The sequence below is a fragment of the Chlorocebus sabaeus genome, chromosome 15 (assembly GCF_047675955.1).
Source record: "Chlorocebus sabaeus isolate Y175 chromosome 15, mChlSab1.0.hap1, whole genome shotgun sequence".
Lineage (NCBI taxonomy): Eukaryota > Metazoa > Chordata > Mammalia > Primates > Cercopithecidae > Chlorocebus > Chlorocebus sabaeus.
This window is the reverse complement of record NC_132918.1, coordinates 62,583,954-62,604,920: the sequence shown is the minus strand read 5'-3', so window position 1 is coordinate 62,604,920 and position 20,967 is coordinate 62,583,954. Positions and strand designations below refer to the sequence as shown.

General features: G+C 48.9%; 1 long non-coding RNA gene across 1 annotated transcript; it reads right to left on the bottom strand.

Moving 5' to 3' along the window:
- Window positions 1–2,973: 2,973 nt before the first annotated feature.
- On the bottom strand, window positions 2,974–12,618 carry LOC140713498 (uncharacterized). The gene is made up of 3 exons (XR_012095598.1): window positions 10,976–12,618; window positions 9,878–10,156; window positions 2,974–8,663 (listed from the first exon to the last, which is right to left on the bottom strand). It is a non-coding gene; the product is annotated as an uncharacterized lncRNA (long non-coding RNA).
- Between the last annotated feature and the right edge of the window lie 8,349 nt (window positions 12,619–20,967).

Sequence of the window (20,967 nt, the reverse complement as noted above, 5' to 3'; positions counted from 1 at the left end):
TGTGTGTATCAAAATTATTTCCCTTTTATGTCTTCGTAGCATTCTACGATACGGAGGTACCACAGTTGATGTTTACCCCACTGAAGAACATTTGGGTTGTTTGTAGTTTTTAGCTGTTACTAATAAAGCTGCTAAGAACATCTGTGTGCAGGTTTTTACATGGCCTTTGATGCACGGAATCTATTACTATTTTTTTTAAATGGTGTCTCACTCTGTTGCCCAGGCTGGAGTGTAGTGTCATAATCTCAGCTCACTACAGCCTCCACCTCCCCGGTTCAAGCGATTCTCCTGCCTCAGCCTCCTAAGTAGCTGGGATTACAAGGGCACACCACCACACCCCACTAATTTTTTTGTATTTTTAGTAAGGATGGGGTTTCACCATGTTGGCCAGGCTGGTCTCCAACTCCTGACTTCAAATGATCCACCTGCCTCAGCCTCCCAAAGTGCTGGGATTACAGGCATAAGCCACCACGCCCAGCCTGGAATCTATCTTTTACGCCCACTCTAAGCAAATAGATTTTCCTTATATTGCGCCAGCCTCATGTGTGAGTCATTACTTATCTGGATGTAATAGATGGGACAATGCAAATGCCTATAACACAACTGAGAGTCGGGAAGAAAGCAGAGAACAACTTGAGTAGCAATGACAGGTGTGTAAATGTCACCAAGTCACTGCAGGAGGCCCATCAGCCATTGCTCTGTTATTTACATATATTTAACACACACCTAAAAGGTTTGGCCATAGTGTCTCCTTGTCCACAGCCATTCACATGCGGTGGAGATGGCCTTAGACAACAGCTGATGTTACAACTGATAATATGACAATGCAGGTGAGACTTAAAAACAGTCTCATAATGCTAGAAACTTGGGCCCATTCAGTGTAGGGTGAATAATCCAATTCACTTCAGTGGCTCAAGGGGCACCTCTTTTACTGCAGCAGAGCCACCTTTGCTCAGAGTGGTTACCAGAGTCCTCCAGAAAAGACTGAATTTTGTTTAGTGTACTCCTCAGCAAGGCAACAACTGATGGTCAAGAGTGATTTCACCCCAAACTATTGAGAGTTACAGAAATCAAAATGCTTCAAGTAGTAAGCTCTAGCAAATTAACGTGAAGAATACCACATTCTCTGAGGCAAAGTAAATTAGGTATCATTGTATTAATGATTCATTTTAATGAACACATCCCAACCAAAGGCAGACCAGGCCTATCCTTGTTCCATGCCTATACTCAGGGTAGACACAGTGTATTAGTCTGTTTTCATACTTCTATAAAGAACTACCTGAGAATGGGTAATTTATAAAGGAAGAGGTTTAATTGACTCACAGTTCAGCATGATTGGGGAGGTCTCAGGAAACTTGCAATCATGGCGGAAGGTGAAGGGGAAGCAGGCACCTTCTTTACAAGGTGGCAGGAAGAAATGCTGAGTGAAGGGGGAAGAGCCCCTTATGAAACCATCAGATCTCGTGAGAACTCACTGTCACGAGAACAACAGGGAGGAAACCACCCCCATGATTCAATCACCTCCACCTGGTCTCTCCCTTAACACGTGGGGATTGTAGAGATGACAATTCAAGATGAGATGTGGGTGGAGACACAAAGCCTAGCCATATCGATTACACAGCTTGGGGTCAAACTTTTTCCCCAAAGAGCATGGCTCTGAAGTCACGCATACCCAGACATGATTCTCAGTGGGGTGACCTTGCTCAAGGCCTTCATCTTATTGAGCCTCAGTTTCTCCATCAGTAAAATAGGAGTTGCAGTTCCTCCCTGCTAGGGTCATAAAGAGAAGGGAATAGGACGAAGGCGTGTGGCACATAAGAGTCTCAGAATGTTCATGTGAAAAACAACTTTCACGTGAGAAATTTTTCCCTTGAGGCAGTTGCACTCCTTCTACCCTCCTCAATGAGAGTATGTATGGGGCCAGTTCTCAGCCACCTTCTGCCTCAGTTTCCCCACTGTCCCTACTATCTGAATCACATCCACCATTCCCAGCCATTGTCAATCCCAGAGGCTGTGACTTGATTGGCTCCTAGGCACTTGGGACAAGCTGGCTGTCTGGTAAGGAATTTGACTCCGGGCCTCTGGAGACCACCCCAGCTCCATTTTCCTCTTCACACCATCTTCTCTCCATATTGGCCAGCAAACAAGCAATCATGAGTTCTCTCTAGAGATTCGAGGGCTCCCAGGGCATCATCTGTAAAGGCTGCAGCCTTTTCTGGTGAAATTCTCTTCCTTCAAGTGTCAACTTTAAACCTCCCCCTGACAATCGGGAGCTGCTCATTGCACTCCAGACAGAAACCACTTAACTTGATTCAGAGGGCAAATGTCTTCTTTGTGATTCTGGCTCAGTTCCTCGGTCTACCTGAGCAGGAAAATGTGGGCACCCCATGTGCTGTTTCTTAATGCTGACCAGGAACCTCTCCTGCCTACCAGAGGGGATATGGGTTTGTAAGAAAGTCCTGCTGTGGGAGAAGCTCAGCTCAGACCAGAGGCGGTGAGGTCAGAGGGACACAGATTTCTGGTCTTGCCACCAACCACTGGTGTGATTGGGGTAAAAGTTCTGTGACCCCAGTGGGGCCTCAGTTTCTTCATCTGCAATAGGATGACAAGACCCTCTCCTAGGACTGTGGTGGGAAATAACAACGATGGTTGATATAAGGGCTCTGTATAGGGTCATCATACTGGAGCCAGTAGCAAGGGAATGTGGGACACATTCTTCTCATGGTGAGGGCAGCTGTGCAAGAGATCGAGCCCATCTGTGCACACATCCCAGACCTCTGCGTGCATCACATCTGTTAACATCCTGTTGGCCAAGGCAAGTCCTATGGTTGAGCCCAGAGGCAGGGGTGGCGCGGGAAGCACACCAGCCCCCAGAGCGGCAACTGCAAACTCCGATCCTAAAACTAGGGAGGGAGTGAAGAGCTAGAACCGCACCCGCACTGGCCAAGGATGGTGTATAGTTAGGCTGGGATTTGCAGCCTGCATTCTCTTGGAGGACAAGGCCCACGCTGTTTCACCTCCACATTATTACCCTGTGGTGACTCAAATTGAGAATAAGTCTCAACTGTTTTACTTACAGGAAAGAGAGTCTTTCATCAACATCCATCTATAATTGGCCTTAAATTGTTTTCCCCAGCTGGGAAAGGCCTATTTTGCAAGCATTTATGGGCTAGGGCTGTGAGTGTTTTACATGTATTAACTCATTTAATCCTCACAACAGCCCTGTGAGGCAGGTAATGTTGTTTTCCCATTTTAGAGGAGAGAAAGTTGAGGCTCAGAGGGATTAAATAATTTCCCTAGGGCCTCACAGTGCGTAAGTTCCCAGAGATTGGATCTGAACCCAGGCTGACTCGCTCTTCTCTCCAGAACCTGCACTCTCACCACCGTGCTTACCCATCAAAGACCTTGGGACCAGGCAATGTGAAAGACTCTGGCAGCACCCAGACCACGGGAAAAGCCCCTCCTCTCTCCCACCGATAGAGACATTTCCATCACCAGATGGCTCAGAGATTCCAGAAGACTCCACTGCTGACAACCATCACTGCTTTTGCAGACATCACCTCCTTTAGTCCTCACAGCTGCTGTGATATTCATTTTAAAGACAAAAGCCTGCGGGGAGGGAGTCACCACTGTGAGCCCCTCATGGAGCTAGGAGTGGAGTCCCAGGGCCTGAGGAGGGAAGAGAGGAGACCTGTAGCCCTGGCTCAGGTGGATGGGGACCCTGGGCCCTGAGGCTGTGGAAGGACGTTGGGGTATCCTGGAGAGAAAGGCAGGAGGCCACGTCTCTGCAGAGAGCCCCCCAGTGGGGCCAGCTTTCCTCATGGGATGTGGATGAGTCTGTTCTCACACTACTGTAAAGAAATACCTGAGTATGGGTAATTTTTTATTTTTTTTATTGTTTTCAAGACAGAGTTTCACTCTGTTGCTCAGGCTGGAATGCAGTGGTGTGATCTTGGCTCACTGCAACCTCTGCCTCCCTGGTTCAAGTAATTCTCATGCCTCAGCCTTCCCAGTAGCTGGGATTATAGGCACATGCCACCATGCCTGGCTAATTTTTGTATTTTTAGTAGAGATGGGGTTTCACCGTGTTGGCCAGGTTGGTCTCAAACTCCTGGGCTCAAGTGATCCACCCACCTCAGCCTCCCAAAATGCTGGGATTACCAGCACAAGCCACTGTGCCTGGCCTGAGTATGGGTAATTTATAAAGAAAAGAGGTTTAATTGGCTCACAGTTCCACAGGCTGTACAGGAAGCATGGTGCTGGCATTTGCTCAACTTCTGGGAGGCCTCAGGAAACTTACAATCATGGTAGAAGGCAAAGGGGAAATAGGCACCTCTTCCCATGGTGGGAGCAGCAGAAAGAGAGAAGGAGGAGGTGCTACACACTCAAACAGGTCTCGTGAGAACTCTCTCAGGAGAATAGCACCACAGGGGATGGGGCGAACCTGTTCATGAAGGATCCGCCCCCATGATCCAATCACCTCCCACCACGTCCCACCTCCAACACTGGGGATTACAACTGAACATGAGATTGAGCGGGGACACAGATCCAAACCCAGGGTGACCCGCTGGGAGACTGGCATCCAGCCAAACCTGAGCCTTGGTCCCTTCTCCCAACCTGCAGCACAAGAATCACACCAGTAAACATTTCATCTCAGGGAGGACATTCCCTCTTGGATTCTCTCCCACAGGACCCCTTCCTACGCCACTGCACCCACTCCTCACAGCTTGGCCCAAGATGGCTTCTTCTTGACCTGGCCCCAGCCTGCTCAGTTGGTCACTTGAATGGAAGAACATCAGGAATTTGTGGTATGCTCAAAACACGAGGGAACCTCCAGCAGCTCCAAGGCCATCTGAAACACTCTTGAGGACAAACTTTTAAGGATAAGGGGGTAAAGTAGCAAGAGGGCCTGATGTGGTCTTTGAGGACCACTTCGTGTTTTGAAATGTAGGTGTTAGCAGCCAATATTACAAAACAGAGACTGCACATGAAAATCAGGATGCATGGCTTCTGTTAACACCTGGGAAGCTCTGTCCGTGGAGCCCACAGCAGGGCTGGAAGGGGTGAGCCAGGGAGGCACGCAGGGGCTTGAGGTAAGGAGCCCACCCCTGCAGACAGCGGCTCCGTGTTTGCCAGGCCTGATGTGGGTCTGGTGGGTGTCTGTATTTACCCCAAGGGACCCTCGAGAGGTCAGGCCACATCCTATGCCTCCTGCTCCCTCTTTTTTCTTTCTTTTTCTGAATTGGCAGCCTGTTTTCTTTTCTTGAGTTAGAATTTACATACAATAAGGTAGATATCGAAGGCTCAACCCAGTGAGTTCTGACAGATGTTGATGCCTGTGTGAACACCACACCATCCAGATACAGAATATTCCATCACCCTAGAAAACTCAGGTCCCCCCAAGTCCTGGCCTCCCCCAAGGCAACCACTGATGTGCGTTCTATTGCCAGGAGCCTTTAGCCGGTTGCAGAATCACACAGGAATAGAGTGCCGCGGGGTCCTCAACTGCAGGGTGAGCTCCTCATGTGCAGGCAGGATCCTTTTGGACAGGCAGGGTCCTCTTGGTCACTGAGATTCTGCTGCGACCAGCGTCCACTCACAAAGCTCCTTGTCATTGCTAGTGGCATGCCGGTGTGTGGATGTACCATAGCTGGTCTGAACAATTGAGGAGTTTATGGGCTGTTGTGAATACAGCTGATGCATGAACAAGCACCTTTGGGATTTGCTGAAATCTCTAAATTGGTCACTTTCATGGGTGGAGGAAAGAAGGTTGATTGGGCCCAGTCTTCTGACCCCATTCCCTCCCCCAGCTTTGAAAGATTTAGCTCCATGTTATTTGCCCACCCTTTCTTCAGGGTCTCCCAGGAGTGGATTTGCAGGAAGGAGCAAGGAGGGAAGGGGTGTGGTCAAAGATGGAAGTTTAGTGGAAGACACAAGTCAAAAACACATATTCGCACACACAAGCATGCATACACACATGAACACACATGCACACATACACAAGCACACACATGCACACACACAAACACATGCACACATACACAAGCACACACATGCACACAAACACATGCACGCATACACATGCACACATACACATGCATGCATACACATGCACACATGCATGCACATACATGCACACACGCACAAGCACACACATGCACAAACACATGCACACAAACACGCACACATGCATGCACACATGCACACGTACACATGCACACACATGCACACACAAACACATGCACACATGCATGCACATACACATGCACACGGATGCGCACACATGCACGCAAACACACATGCACACACATGCACACACACATGCACATGCATGCACACACACATGCACACACGCACATGCACACACACACGTGCACACACGCACATGCACACACGCACATGCACACACACACGTGCACACACTACCAAGCTACAGGGTCATGGAGTGGTGGATCCTCTCAGATCAGATCTGCGCTTGGAGGCTGCATTTCATAGATCCATCTCTTTTCCAGGGCCTGTCTTGCCTCTACTTCTATGCACTCAGTGCAGAGCTGCCAGGTTTGCCTTTCTACAAAGACATTATTTGCTCATGTCGCCCACTTTGCCCGTCTGAGTTCCACAGGCCACAGATGCCCATTTCCTCCCCCTCACACCCGACACACCGCATGCGTGTTCTCACCTAGCCCTTTGTGGTTGCTGAGCCTTAGGCTGGGAGGATCAGCCCCCATGCTGTGCCTGGGATGTGCCCCATCCCCTCTGCTGTCATTTACTTTTGTGAGCACCTAGGAGCAGGGCCAGATGGATGGAGAGCCCTGGATCCTCTCCTGGGCCACATCTTGGTGCTCAGGCTATGACAGCAGAGGTCTGCCCTGACCAGGAGGAGCCAGTGCTGTGAAACAGCAGAGAACCAGGAACAGTGGAAACTGATCTGGGTCCACAGCCTCCCTTGGCTGCGACGTGGGAGCCCTCCAGGCTCTGGGCACACCAGTCCCCATGCCCCTCAAATGCACAGGTGAACATGAATGCTACCCTTGCTCAAATATAAGTGACCCCCAAATATCGAGTTTTCCCGGTAACATCTGTCAGGTTGTCTTGTTACCACCTAGACATTTAGTGATCAAGATAAACTAGTCAAATGTCCCATGTCATGTTTGCCTTATTCATTGGTTGCACATAAATCCTAAACGTCTCTTGAAACTGGAATGTCCCGTGCCTGACAGTGAAGCTGCTCTGCTTTGCCCAAGAACAGCCCTCTGGTGGGGGTAAGGATGGGGGTGGGACAACTGAGAGTGAAGTCCCCAGATGGGGACCGGGACAGAATGTACTGCCAGATTTCTACCCCCCGCCCCCCCTGCGAAAGTACACACATCACTCCCTTTTAGAGGGACCAGGCCTGGCTGGTCTCCCTGAGGTGTCCAGTTGCGGCCAGCCCTGACTCACCCATGTCCTCATGCCAGGGGCTCTGGACTGGGCCAGAGAGAGGCAGAGACAGAGCAAACAGAGCACTAGAGAGGGAGACAGAAAGGCAGAGACAGAGAGAGACAGTGATAGAGACAAAGACAGCATCAGAGAGAGGAGGAGAGAAATAGAGACAGAGGCTTAGAGATACTGAGGCAGAGACATTTAAAGACTGAGACAAAGAGATAAATAGAGACACACAGAGACGCAGAGACACACAAAGAGAACCATGCTGATGCACAGAGATAAGAGAGAAAGAAACAGAGCTAAAAAGAAGTGGGGTGGGGGCGGGGGAAGACAAAATCTGAAAGAAACAAAGAACAAAACAAAACAAAAGTCTGTCCTTGGCGGCGAACCAGGGATCTAATCACCAGCCTCGTCCGGCCTTTCATGTCTGGCAAACTTCTTGAACTGCTGGAAAGCTCAAACGCACACTGCTCTTCATGAGTCTAACACTCTTTTCACCCAGCCCCAGATCCCGACCCCAGAACGCTTTCTCCAAAGGGGCTTTGAGAAATCAAGTTAAAGGCCTTGGAGTGATGGCCAGGAACGCATGCCCCACCCACCCTGCTGCACCCCAGAAGCTTGCACCAGAATAAGGCCACACCAGGGTCCCCAGCATCCTCACCTTCTGCAGCACAGCAGAGGGCCCTGTGAGGAGCCAACCAAATGCTGCCTACCACCACATGGTAAGTCTCCGGGGAAACGCCAAGACCCCTGGCCCGCTCTCAGGGCCCAGCAGAGGACCCCGGCTCCACCGCAAAGGCAATGCAAACAGAGAGAGGGATGGGCGGTGCATCACGGCCTGATCAGGGAATGGCTGTGCTGTGTATGTGCATGTGTGCGTGTGTGTGTGTGTCTCAACACAGCTGTCACCCTGAAGAGGCCAGGAAAAGGGGTGCTTCTAAATACGATGGGCATAAAGAAAGCTGGAGCCACCGAAGGTCCAGACCAGGAGACGGTGGCATGATTTCAGGGTTGGAACAAAGGCTGGTTTCCCGTGCAAGACCAGTTCCTTCCTCTGTGTCACACACACAGGTCAAAGAGGGCTGCGCTGCTGTGGGCTGGGTGGACGGGCACCTGTGTTGCAGGTCACAGCAGCACCACACAGTCCATAAGGTCGCATGTCTATTTCCAACTCCTTGGCCACAGGAGACTTCCTTTTGGTTTGCTACGCAACCACGCAAACAGCGGCATCTGCAGCCCTGAAAAATATACCGCAGTTGTTGCCCTCCGCCTGGGAAGAAACACTCAAAAACAAAATTGCTGCATAACAATGTGACTTCCTAGAAAAGCAGCCCCTCCCGCACAGCAAGTCAGTCCACAAGTGGCTGTCCCCTACACACCCAAACTCGCTGCACTTTCAGCCTTACCCAGTGACCGGCTCCAGGTCACCTGGCTGCACAGGAACCCACCCTGTGGCCAGGGCCATGGAACCTGTTGATGGATCAAATTTGGCTCAGAGCTCATGGACATCCACCTCTGCACTCAGAAGACTGTGTCACAAACGCTGGGACATGCTGCCCAGGAGTGCTCCTCCCTACCTGAAATGCACAGAGCCAGCTGACAGGCTAGGGACACACTGTCCCAGAAGCAGGAGAGCAGAGGTGCAGATAAATCCTTACCACCGCATCTCTTGGCTGGGGTAACTGATGAGAGGGTTTGACTCCACCTCCAGGAATTCCCCAGGGAGGAGGAGGAAACCCCAGGTGCCGGCAGCCCTGATGGGCTTGAAAACTGTGCCCTTCCCTTCCCTGTCTCCCCACACCTCGTAGAGTTTTTGGGCATCACCTTCTAGATTAGCTGCTTGTATCTGAATCCTTGTCTCAGAGTCTGCTTCTGGGAAACCCAGACACGACAGGTCCCCTGAGTGTCTAGGACTCTTAGGAGAGGAGAGAATGGATCTCGGTCCCCGTTCTGTCTTCTCCTCCTCAGGCACAAGTGGCCCCCTCAGGGCAGGGAACAGCTTGGGCTGCTGGGGCTGCATGCCTGGGAAGGGTTCCAGCCCAAGCCTCTGCAGTCCCCTCACCTCACCATCTCTGCCCCTGGGTAAAATCCCTCTGAAAGAATTACTGCTTCAAAAGACAGGATGATGTCTCCCAGGAAGACATTTAGCTAAAATGTCAGTCACCCACATGGCAACAATGGGCTTAAGCAGAAAACAGTAATTTAAAAAGAGATTACTACGAGCAGGGCACCTGGTGATGGCCCCTGGGGCAGCAGCTCTGCAAGACATTGCCTTCAAGTTGAACTGTCACTCAAGGACAGGTGACTCAGTCCCAAGTAACCTTAATAAGAACCCAAGCAACAGGGAAAGCCACTTAAGGGATCAGTGGCTCTGGAGAAACAGCATCTCCTTTTGTTTGTAACTGGATGGAATTAAGGGGATTTCACGAGACAGGGACTCCTGGGGACTTACCCGAACTCGGTGACTGCAGGCAGCAGGTCCGTCCTCCTGATGGCTGGCCTCTCCCTACTCTGTTTTGAAGTCTAGGGCACACGGGCCCGGGCTCTGAACTTGGTCACTGGCCTGGTGGGACCTTTGGATTTGTGATTAAATTCTCCCCATTCTCCCCACACTTGAAGAGGCCCAACTTGTACTGACACAGCCAGCTCTTCCCCTGCAGCTGGACGTGGCCCCGGGACGCTGCCATTTTTGCCTGGAGCTCCTGTGCAGGTTTTTGAGTGGCCCGTGGTGCTGAGAAAACAAATGCAGAGGTTAAGATGGAAAGAGACTCTTTGGCAAGATGTTTGCTGCGTACTGGGTAACCATGTGCTCCCCACATTGCCCCGCCTCCCCACAGAGAGGCAAAGCCACGGGAAGGTTCTAGCCAATGGACTGTGAGCAGAAGTGCTGCCTGGGACTCCTGGATAAAGCATCTATGGGTCAGTGTGCAGCCCTCCAGCTCTCTCCTTCCCCGCTGTGGTGAATGAAGCCCCGGGTTGAGTAGGAGGCAGCCTGGATTCAAGCACCTGGATTGCTGAGTCACCACGGGGCAAGGGGCTGCCCTGGGAATCCCCAGACCCTCACTAGAGTCTGTGTTAGCAAGAAAGGGGCCAGCTCAGATTTCGAGGATAATTTGTTATTGTGGCAAGCCTGACCTAATCTGACTCACGTAAATGCCACAGCACACAGGTGGCATCTGAAGAGTCCCATGAATGGGAGGGAGAACACAGACTGGAGGAGGCAGAGTCGTCTCTGAGTTCCAGCCAGCCCTAGGGGCATGTGGAGGACAAAGACAATGTCATTTCATCTCCACTTTACAGTTGGGGAAACTGAGGCTCAAGGGGATGAGTTATTTTCCCAAGATCACACAGTGAGTGGTGGTGCCAGGTCTTCTCACTCAACCCTAGCCTTTTTTGCTTTGCTGTAATGGCTAAAGGGAAGGCTTTTCCAGGTGGCTGTGACTTGAGATGTCACTTTGCAGGAGGGCAGGACTTTCTAGTGTCCCTCGCGCTCAGGCTGCTGGGCAGCAGTGTGTAGGACCCTGGGTGGGGGAGGGAAGGCATCACCTACCATTGATTGAGGGCTTACTGTGAGGACTCTATGTGGGCCAACTCATTCGATTCTCGCAACAAGCTGATGGTCTCCATCACAAAGAGAAAATCTGTGACACGGCAAAGTAATTTGTCCATGGTCCAAAAGCTAGAGCCAGGATTCCAACAACTGGGGCAATGTGGCCCCAGAGACCTCTCAACGCGCTGTGATTCTGCTTCCAGGTATTGGAGAAAATAGAGATGATGGAGACAGAGAAATAGACACAGAAACACGCCGCGTCACACACACGCAGAGCACAGTGCTGCTCTAGCCACCCAAGTGGGCGCTCCTGGCAGGGGTGCCCACCAAGCCCTCCCCGGGCTGTCAGCGTGTGGCATGCTCCAGCCCCCAGACAAGCGGTGGACAGCACAGAGTAGGGCAGGAGCAGGGCAGGCCCGCCACAGCATGCGAGGGACGTGGAGCCCACATCAGTTCTTGCTCTTTCCATTCCAGGAACCCTCTGCTTCAGCTGAGCACAGGTATTTTTACAGGAGCCCTTGCCTCAGAACCACCCCATTACCTCCGGGTCGGAAAAGTCCCATCTCTCTCCAAAACACCCGGGCCACAGTCCCCGCATGATTTGGCTCCCTGCATCCCTGCACGAAAACTAGGCCACCGTGTCCTTCAGACCATAATGAGAGGCCCTGCGGAGAGCTCTATCAATCACATCACAGGAGAGATAAAGCCTGGCCGGCTGGAAAATTGGGATAAGTACAGCAGCAGAGCCACTCCCCAGCCAGAAGGTTTCTCCCTCCACAGCCTGGGTGCGGGAATGAGAGACCACATGTGACTATTCTCACGCTCGCAGACAGTATGAAGAGAGTGCTTTGTGTCCCTCCCATGCCACCCCCACTCAATGGTCTAAGACCAACCTCCCCTCCTGCTCCCTAGGTCTACACCATTTGGGGTCAAAGCTGCGCAGCAGGCTCTGGAAGGCCCATCCCAGGACCTCTCCCTCCCCTGGTCCCTAATTAATGGCTTCTACAAAACCTCTAAAGATGGTATTCAACAAATATTGCACCCTTTCTGCTCTGTCTCCAAGGTTTCACACAGTTAGGGATGTCCTTGGGCCCATATGGCAGATGGCAATGTTGCCATAAATTTGTGCTCCATCACAGAACCCACCCCCAAGGCAATTTAACCCATGAACTCTCACTCCCCATGCTGGGCAAAGCCTTGTGCTAGATGCTTTGACTTCATGACTCATTTAATCCTCCCAGCAGTACTGTGCAGTGGGACATTAGTTAGAACTGAGGTCAACTGTTGAGTGACAGGCCCCTCTCAGATAACAGTAGCTGGAACCAGTGCCTCTTAGATTTTATTTTGTGCACAAGTCACTTGTGGATCTTGTTAAAATGCAGATTCTTATTCAGCAGGTCTGGGGTGGGGGTCAATATTCTGCATTTCTAACAAATGCCCAGATCATACCAATGTGGCTGATCAAGCGTCAGAGGCTTAAATGAGATAGTGATCAATTTCTCTGCCGAGGGGAATGATGTCCAAAGGGGAGAGCTATAGGATGATATGTGGTTTGATTGTGTCCTTTTCCTCTTCCTTTCTCAATATCTATTGTCTTCCTCATAGTACAAGATGGCTGCCCAAGAACCAGCCATCACATCCATATTTCAGCCAGTAGGAAGAAGGAATGGTTGAAGAAATTCAGGCTTGCTCTTTGGGAACACTCCTTAAAAGTTGCCTATGACATTTCTATTTATATCTCATTGTCCAGAACTTAGTCACATATCTCAAGGAAACCTGGGAAAGGTGTGTATTATCCCAGGCGATTATGTGTGCAGCTAAAAATTAGTGATGGTGGTGGATGGGCTATTATAATACAAAGGAGGACAGGAAGAATTACACATGAGAAAACCGAAGGACAAGGAGCCTAAGAATTTTGACTGAGGAGTAAATGAGTTAGTGTTTAAGCACATAATAATCACTAGTTGATACTTTTCATCCCTGAGCCTGTGTGTAGTGTTATGGATACCTCAAAATGATGTGGCAACATGCCTGGCACAAAGCAGACACCCCAATGATGCCCTCTCGTCTCAGTATTACCACCCAGGCAGGCCTAAAGACCTCCCAGGTTGCAAATGCCTGGAGAGTTAGGTGCCAGGGGCCTCGTCCAGGAGTGTGCCAGAGCCAGGGAAGCCGGCTTCCTGTAAGTGAGTTCTCTACCTCACTCAGCCATAACCAGATATCTTTAAACCATCTGAACTTATATACAGAATGAGTTGAAAATATCTCGAAGACTGTGCGGAGGCATTTGGAAGGTGTGATACGGCCGCCAAGTAAGGAATGCTTTTCCACCGCTAAGTTACTTGACAAATCCAGAAATACAGGCTTTGGGGATCACCTTCATAGCTTCTTGAAACTAAATTTGAAGTGAAAGTTACTAAGGCAGAGACTGGCTAGAAGTTTATGAGTCTGTTTCCTCTTCCTGGGCAAGCTGACTGCATTGCCCGGTCTCCTTGCAAGTAGCAGTCGCCACGGATGGAAAGGGAGTGGAGGAAAGTGAGCTCCTTCCGGTCCTGGGCAAGAGGGCTGTTCTCTTGCTCTTGGCTTGTTGGCTAACGAATGAGAGGGAGGCCCTGAGGGACCGTGGCATCAGCCAGCATGCCCTGTGGGTGCCTGCTGGTGTACCCTCGGGATTCCTTTCCTGGACTCACCTCTTCTTACTCCAAGAAACGTAACTCCCAGCCTGGAAGCTTTCATCGGTGGCAGGGTCGGGCTCCGACTGCCTGTGGGATGGGCCAGAGTGCTGGGGAGTGCAAGCCCCTCAGCCAGTGGTGGATAAATACCCCCACTCCCACTGCCCTCGAGTGGGATGACTCTGACATGTGTCCTACACAGCGGCCCAGGTTCCCAGCAGGAAGGAGCTCCAAGTGCCCTCAGTGAGGACAGCTCATGAACACTTCCAGCATCTGCTTCTTTGCCCTGTTTCACTTCCCCACTCTCCTAATGGGGCTTCCTGGGGTCACTCAGGATCTGCTCCTGGGCAGATGCAATCCAAGTCCCAACACAAGTCCCTTCACATGTCGTGAAAGGCTGTCTGCTGAACGCAACAGGACTGATAGGAGTGAGAAGTAAACCTTTGAGCATGCTCGGCAAGCTTTTCCTGAAAAGGACCCAAGAGTTAACACTTGAGGCTTGGCGGTCCGCAGTCACTTGGTAGTCAGTGGTCTTCCAACCACTGAACTCTGCCGTCAACACAAAAGCAGCCAGAAACAGCACATAAATGAATGGGTGTGGCTATGCCCCAGAGAAAGACCCTTGGCAAAATCCAGGCAATGGGCCAGATCTGGCCTATGGGCTGCAGTTTGCTGACCCCTGCAGTTTGCTGAGCCTGAGGCCACTAGGATTTTGTACTTACTGTTATTGTAGCTAGTGTTAATTACCCTGATTCTTGGGATCCAGTTCCCTCAGAGAAGGTGGCAGAATAAATTTTGCCTTTCCCAACTACACACACAAATGAGCTGGGGTGTTCTAGGTATCGCAGTGATTAAATCTTCCTTTAAAATAGAGTTAAAAGGTGAGCTAAGGTGACCCACTTAAATTTTAAAAGTACATTAGTAATGGTATGGGGAGAGGAGAGGTGGCAAAAATCCTGAGGCCAGTAGGATGCCGGCTATGGACTGAATTGTGTCCACTCAAAATTCATAGTTGAAGCCCTAATCACCTTGGAGATGGTATTTGGAGATGAGTCCTTTAGGAGCATCTCAGTTCACTTGTACTGCTATAATGAAATACCTGGTTGGATTTTTTTTTTTTTTTTTTTTCCCAGACGGAGTCTTGCTCTGTCGCCCAGGCTGGAGTGCAGTGGCATGGTCTCGGCTCACTTCTTCAGCCTCAGCCTCCCAAATTCAAGCAATTCTCCTGCCTCAGCCTCCTGAGTAGCTAAGATTATAAGCACTCACCACCACACTGGGCTAATTTTAATTTTTGTATTTTTAGTAGAGATTGGGTTTCGCCATGATGGCCAGGCCAGTCTTGTACTCCTGACCTCAAGTGATCCACCTGCCTCAGCCTCCCAAGTGCTGGAATTACAGGGATGAAACACCCTGCCTGGCCCTGATATGGTAATTGCTACAGTACAGAAATGTATTTCTCACAGTTCTGGAGGCTGGGAAGCCCAAGATCAAGGTGCCGGCAGGTTCAACACCTGGTAAGGGCTGCTCTCTGCTTCCAAGGTGACACTTTGTTGCTGCATCCTCAGGAGGGGATGAACACTGTGTCCTCATGTGGCAGAAGAGATGGAATGGGATGAACTCACTGCCTCCAGTGCTTCTATCAGGGAACTAATCCCCACCATGAGGGCTTGACTCTCATAACTTCATCACGTCCTGAAGGCCCTGCCTCTCAGAACTATCACATATATGATCAAGTTTCAACATGCAAACGTTGCAGGACACAAGCAGACCATAGCAGAGGGGGGTAATTAGGTTACATGAGATCATAAGTGTGGGCTCTCATGATGGAATTCGTGTCTTACAAGAAGAGGACGAGATCGAGATCTCTCTCTCCACTGCACACAAGAGGGTGGCCGCCTGCAAGCCAAGAGAAGAGGCCTGTAAATGAAACCTACCTTCCCAGCACCTTGCTGTTGGACTTCCCAGCCTGCAGAACTGTGAGAAGTAAATTTCTGTTGTTGAAGCCCCCAGTCTGTGGTAATTTTTCATGGCAGGGCGAGTTGACTAAGACAACACCTATCTGGGAAAAGCTGCCGAGGGGCTGAGAAGTCAGTGAGAGTTTTCTGCGGAGGAAAATGAGGTAGAACTTACTTCTGCAAGCTTCAGTGTCAGGAAAAAGTGGGGCGACAACTTCTCAGCAGGAGCCCCCGGGTGCCCAGGCACATGTAGGAGCAATGTTTCATCAAAGGGGTTTCTAAGAGTCCCAGACCAGGACAGAGCAGTGAGAAACAGCCAACCGTCTCACCGACATGTGAGCTACCTCTGGTCTAAACAAACGAAAGCCAAACCAAACAATGAGGTGCCCAAATAAGCCTTAACTGGCTCCTATCTCTCCTCATACATCAGCCCCATTGGCTAGTTAAAAAGTCAGTCTCTTCAGGTCCTGGTAGTCTCTCATTCGAAGCCTCCTACTTTGCTATCAATGTCCCTGTGTCTTGAATTAGCTCATCTCCTTCCTTTTCTGCTTTTCTGTCTTGGGCCTGCCCTATCTCAAGAATGGCCATGTCCTGTCTGTTTAGGGTCCGCCTTCTTGGCCCACAGCTCTGCCCTCCCAGAAGCAGTCACTCTGTGGCCCACTTCACAACTCAGTTCTGTCCTCAGTTCTGTAAATTGTGGCTACGATCATCTGTCTTTGGGTTTCGCATTCCCAGTTCATTCCAGGGGTAAGCTGTTAGTGGAGAGTCCCCTGGCTTCTGCTCCTCAGTTTTAGGAAGTGCTATGCAGACATCAGCCCATTGATAAGTATAGATTTGGTTCCTGCCTCCCATCCCAGTTTAGGCTGAGCCTTTAACTTGAAAGCAAAACACACTTCTGTAGGCCCCACCCTATTCCTGACCAGTCAGACACTCCAGTGTTGGAACAGAAACTCCATTCTGAGAATGTTCTTGAGGAGAGTCTGATGGGTAAGGCTGGTTAAAAACAGCTTGTGGTAGTTAATTTTTTGTGTCAACTTAACTGAGACACAGGGTGCCCAGACATTTGGTCAAACGTTATTTTGGATATTTTTGTGAGGGTGTTTTGGGATGAGATGAGCATTTAAATCAGTAAACTGAGTCAAGCAGACTGCCCTCACTAATGTGGGTGCACCTCATCCGATCAGTTGAAGGCCTGCACAGAAGAAAGAAGCTGACCCTTCTCCCATGGAAGAGACAATCCTCCTTGCCTGGCTACCTTCAAACTGGCACTTTAGTTTTTCCTGACTTTGGACTCAAATGCAAACCTTGGCTCTTCTGTGATTTTGAACCTGCTGGCATTTGGACTGGAACTCCACCATCAGCTGTCCTGGGACTCTGGCTTGCTGACTTGCTGGGCAGATCTTGGGGTTTGGCAGCCTCCATAATCATGTGAGTCAGTTCCTTGTTTTACACACATGCCTGTGCACGCACACACACATGTGCACACACACACTCTATTGGTTCTATTTATTTGGGGACCCTGACTAATACACAGCCCTTCTCCTGATCTTGTGGCTCTCAGCATTAGCTCATTAAACTCACCTGGAGACATTTTTAAGATCCAGTAGCTTGTGGGCTCAGTCTAGTGCACAAATATGTGTTTGATCAAAATGGCTTTTAAATTTTTTTTTCAAATTTAGGGTAGGCATATGCGAGGAGTTTACCACCAGCCCTGCCATTTATAAGTTGTCTTACCCCTGACTGCTTCCTTGGTCCTGCACACCCCCTGCTTCCTAAAAGCACTTATGACCCCTTTCCAAAATAGCCTCGTTGACCAGCACCCCTTTTGACCAATATTACTATCTAAAAATGGGAAGGGCTGAAGGGAATAGAAAAGAAAACAAGGTAGACTGGAGGGGAATCTTAGAGAGGGAGGACCAGGGAAGGGGTTTGAGGTGTCTGGGGAATGAAGTCTTTACCACAGTGGAGAGGCAGTTTGGAAGGAAGAAGCAAGGAGACCCTCAGTCAGCCTCCATAACTGTGGTACAGCCCCCCTCTCCCGTCTATGTAGGCTTCTTTCATTTCTCTCAGTCATGTTACATAGTTTTCTATGTAAGAGTCTTCTTAACTTTCATTAGATTTACTCCTAGATATTTGATGTTTTTGATATTTTAATAGTATCTATAAAAAAACCCTACATTTTCGAATGTTGGAACATACAAATATGCTCCTTTGTATATTGACCTTAGACCTTTGTATATTGCTCTTGGCAACTTCACCATATTCCCCTATTGATTCTAATAATTTATCTGTAAATTATTTTGGGTTGCTTTATGTAAAAAAATGAAGCTCTATGCCTTACTGCACACCACACCCCAAAATCTTTTCCAGGTGGATCGTGGAATCATGAGAGAAAGGAAAGCAATGAAACTTATAAAAGATAACACAGGAGAATATCTTTCTGACCTTGAAGTGAGGAAAATGTTTCTTAAGCAGAACCCCCCAAAAAATACTAAAAATGAAGGTAAGGATTAATACATAGGACTACATTAAAATTCAGAACATCTGCTCTTCAAAATACACTGTTCAGAGAAGAAAATTCAGGTCACAGAGTGGGGTGGGGTGTGTGTGCGAGATAGAAATCAAGAAAGGGCTTGTACTAGTCCATTTTCATACTGCTGATAAAGACATACCCAAGTGGTGTGGGGAGGCCAGAATCAAGGCAGGAGGCAAAAGGCACTTCTTACATGGCAGTGGCAAGAGAAAATGAGAGGGATGCAAAAGCAGAAACCCCTGATAAAACCATCAGACCTCATGAGACGTACTACCATGAGAACAGTATGGGGGAACTGCCGCCATGATTCAATTATCTCCCACTGGGTCCCTCCCACAACACATGGGAATTATGGGAATATAATTCAAGATGAGACCTGGGTGGGAACACAGAGCCAAACCATATCATTCTGCCCCTGGCCCCTCCACATCTCATGTTCTCACATTTCAAAACCAATCATGCCTTCCCAACACTCCCCCAAAGTCTTAACTCATTTCAGCATTAACCCAAAAGTCCACAGTCCAGAGTCTCATCTGAGACAAGGCAAGTCCCTTCTGCCTATGAGCCTGAAAAATCAAAAGCAAGCTACTTACTTGCTAGATACAGTGGGGGTACAGGTATTGAGTAAATACAGTCATTCTAAATGCGAGAAACTGACCAAAACAAAGGGTTTACAGGGCCCATGCAAGTCCAAAATCCATAGGGGCAGTCAAATTTTAAAGTTCCAGAGTGATCCCCTTTGACTCCAGGTCTCACATTCAGGTCACGCTGATGTAAGAGGTGGGTTCCCATGGTCTTGGGCAGCTCTGCCCCTGTGGTTTTTCAGGGTATAGCCCCACTCCTTGATGCCTTCATGGGCTGGCCCTGAGTGTCTTTTCCAGGTGCACGGTGCAGGCTGTCAGTGGATCTGCCATTCTGGGGTCTGGAGGACAGTGGCCTTCTTCTCACAGCTCTACTAGGCGGTGTGCCAGTAGGGACTCTGTGTGGAGACTCCAACCCCACAATTCCTTTCTGCACTGCCCTAGCAGAGGATCTCCATGAGGGCCCCGCCCCTGCAGCAAATTTTTGCCTGGGCATCCAGACATTTCCACACCTCTTCTGAAATCTAGGTGGAGGTGCCCAATTCTTGACTTCTGTGCACTCGCAGGCTCAACATGACATGGAAGCTGCCAAGGCTTCAGGCTTCCACCCTCTGAAGCAATAGCCTGAAATGTACCTTGGCCCCTTTTAGTCACAGCTGGAGTGACTGGGATGCAGGGCACTAAGTCCCCAGACTGCACACAGCACGTAGACACTGGGCCCAGCCCACGAAATGATATTCTCCTAGGCCTCCCGGCCTGCAGTGGGAGGAGTTGCAGTGAAGACCTCTGACATGCCCTGATGACATTTTCTCCATTGTCTTGAGGATTAACATTTGACTCCTCATTACTTATACAAATTTTTATAGCCCAGTTTTAATTTCTTCTCAGAAAATACATTTTTCTTTTCTATCACATTGTCAGGCTGTACATTTTTCACACTTTTATTCTCTGCTTCCCTTATGAAACTGAATGCCTTTAACAACACCCAAGTCACATCTTGAATGCTTTGCTTCTTAGAAATTTCTTCCACCAGATATCCTAAACCATCTTTCTCAAGTTCCAAGTTCCACAAATCTCTAGGGCAGAGGCAAAATGTCACCATCTCTTTGTTAAAACATAACAAGAGTCACCTTTGCTCCAATTCCCAACTAGTTCCTCATCTCCATCTGAGACCACCTCAGCCTGGGCCTTATTGTCCATATCACTATCAGCATTTTGGGCAAAACCATTCAACAAGTCTCCAGGAAGTTCCACAGTTTCCCACATTTTCCTGTCTTCATCTGAGCCCTCCAAACTGTTCCAACCTCTGCCTGTTCCCCAGTTCCAAAGTCGCTTCCACATCTTCAGGTATCTTTTCAGCAGCACCCCACTCTATTGGTACAATTAACTGTATTAGTTTGTTTTCACACTGCTAATAACGACGTACCTGAGACTGGGAAGAAAAAGAGGTTCAATTGGACTTACAGTTCCATGTGGCTGAGGAGGCCTCAGAATCATGGCGGGAGGTGAAAGGCACTTCTTACATGGTGGTAGCAAGAGAAAATGAGGAAGATGCAAAAGTGGAAACCCCTGATAGAACCGTCAGATCTTGTGAGACTTATTCACCACCATGAGAACAGTATGGGAGAAACCATCCGAGTGATTCAATTGTCTCCCACTGGGTCCTCCCACAACATGTGGGAATTATGGGAGTACAGTTCAAGTTGAGATTTGGGTGGGGACTCAGAGCCAAACCACATCAGGGTTCCTATTCAGAATACAAAAAGTCATCAAATCCATTTTAAAAGGGCAGAAAACATAATGGGAAAATATGTAAATGTCTTCATCAGACATGCCACAGGAGAGGAAATCCAAGTGACCAGTAAACAAAAAAGGCGTTCAAATTCACTTGTAATCAGAAAGATGCAAATTCAGACCACAAGAGCCTGTCCCCACCATTATGTGGCTTGGGATGGGAGTGAGAATTGTAGGCCACATAGTATTCTAATGCAAAATCTTAAATCTAATTTATTAATCTGTTTAGTATTAGGTTTTTAGATTAGATTTTAAAATTAGATTTTAATTAAATCTAATACTAAATATTACAGCTAAGTATTTAAATGCTATCCATCAAGCTAGAAAAACTGATATAAAAGTTTTATCCTCTTAATTTACCAAATATACCTTCATAATGACAACATTGTAAATATAAAGCTACAGTTTTTATATGACAAACAAAGTCATTAAAATATCAAAGAAGACTGAATTGAAT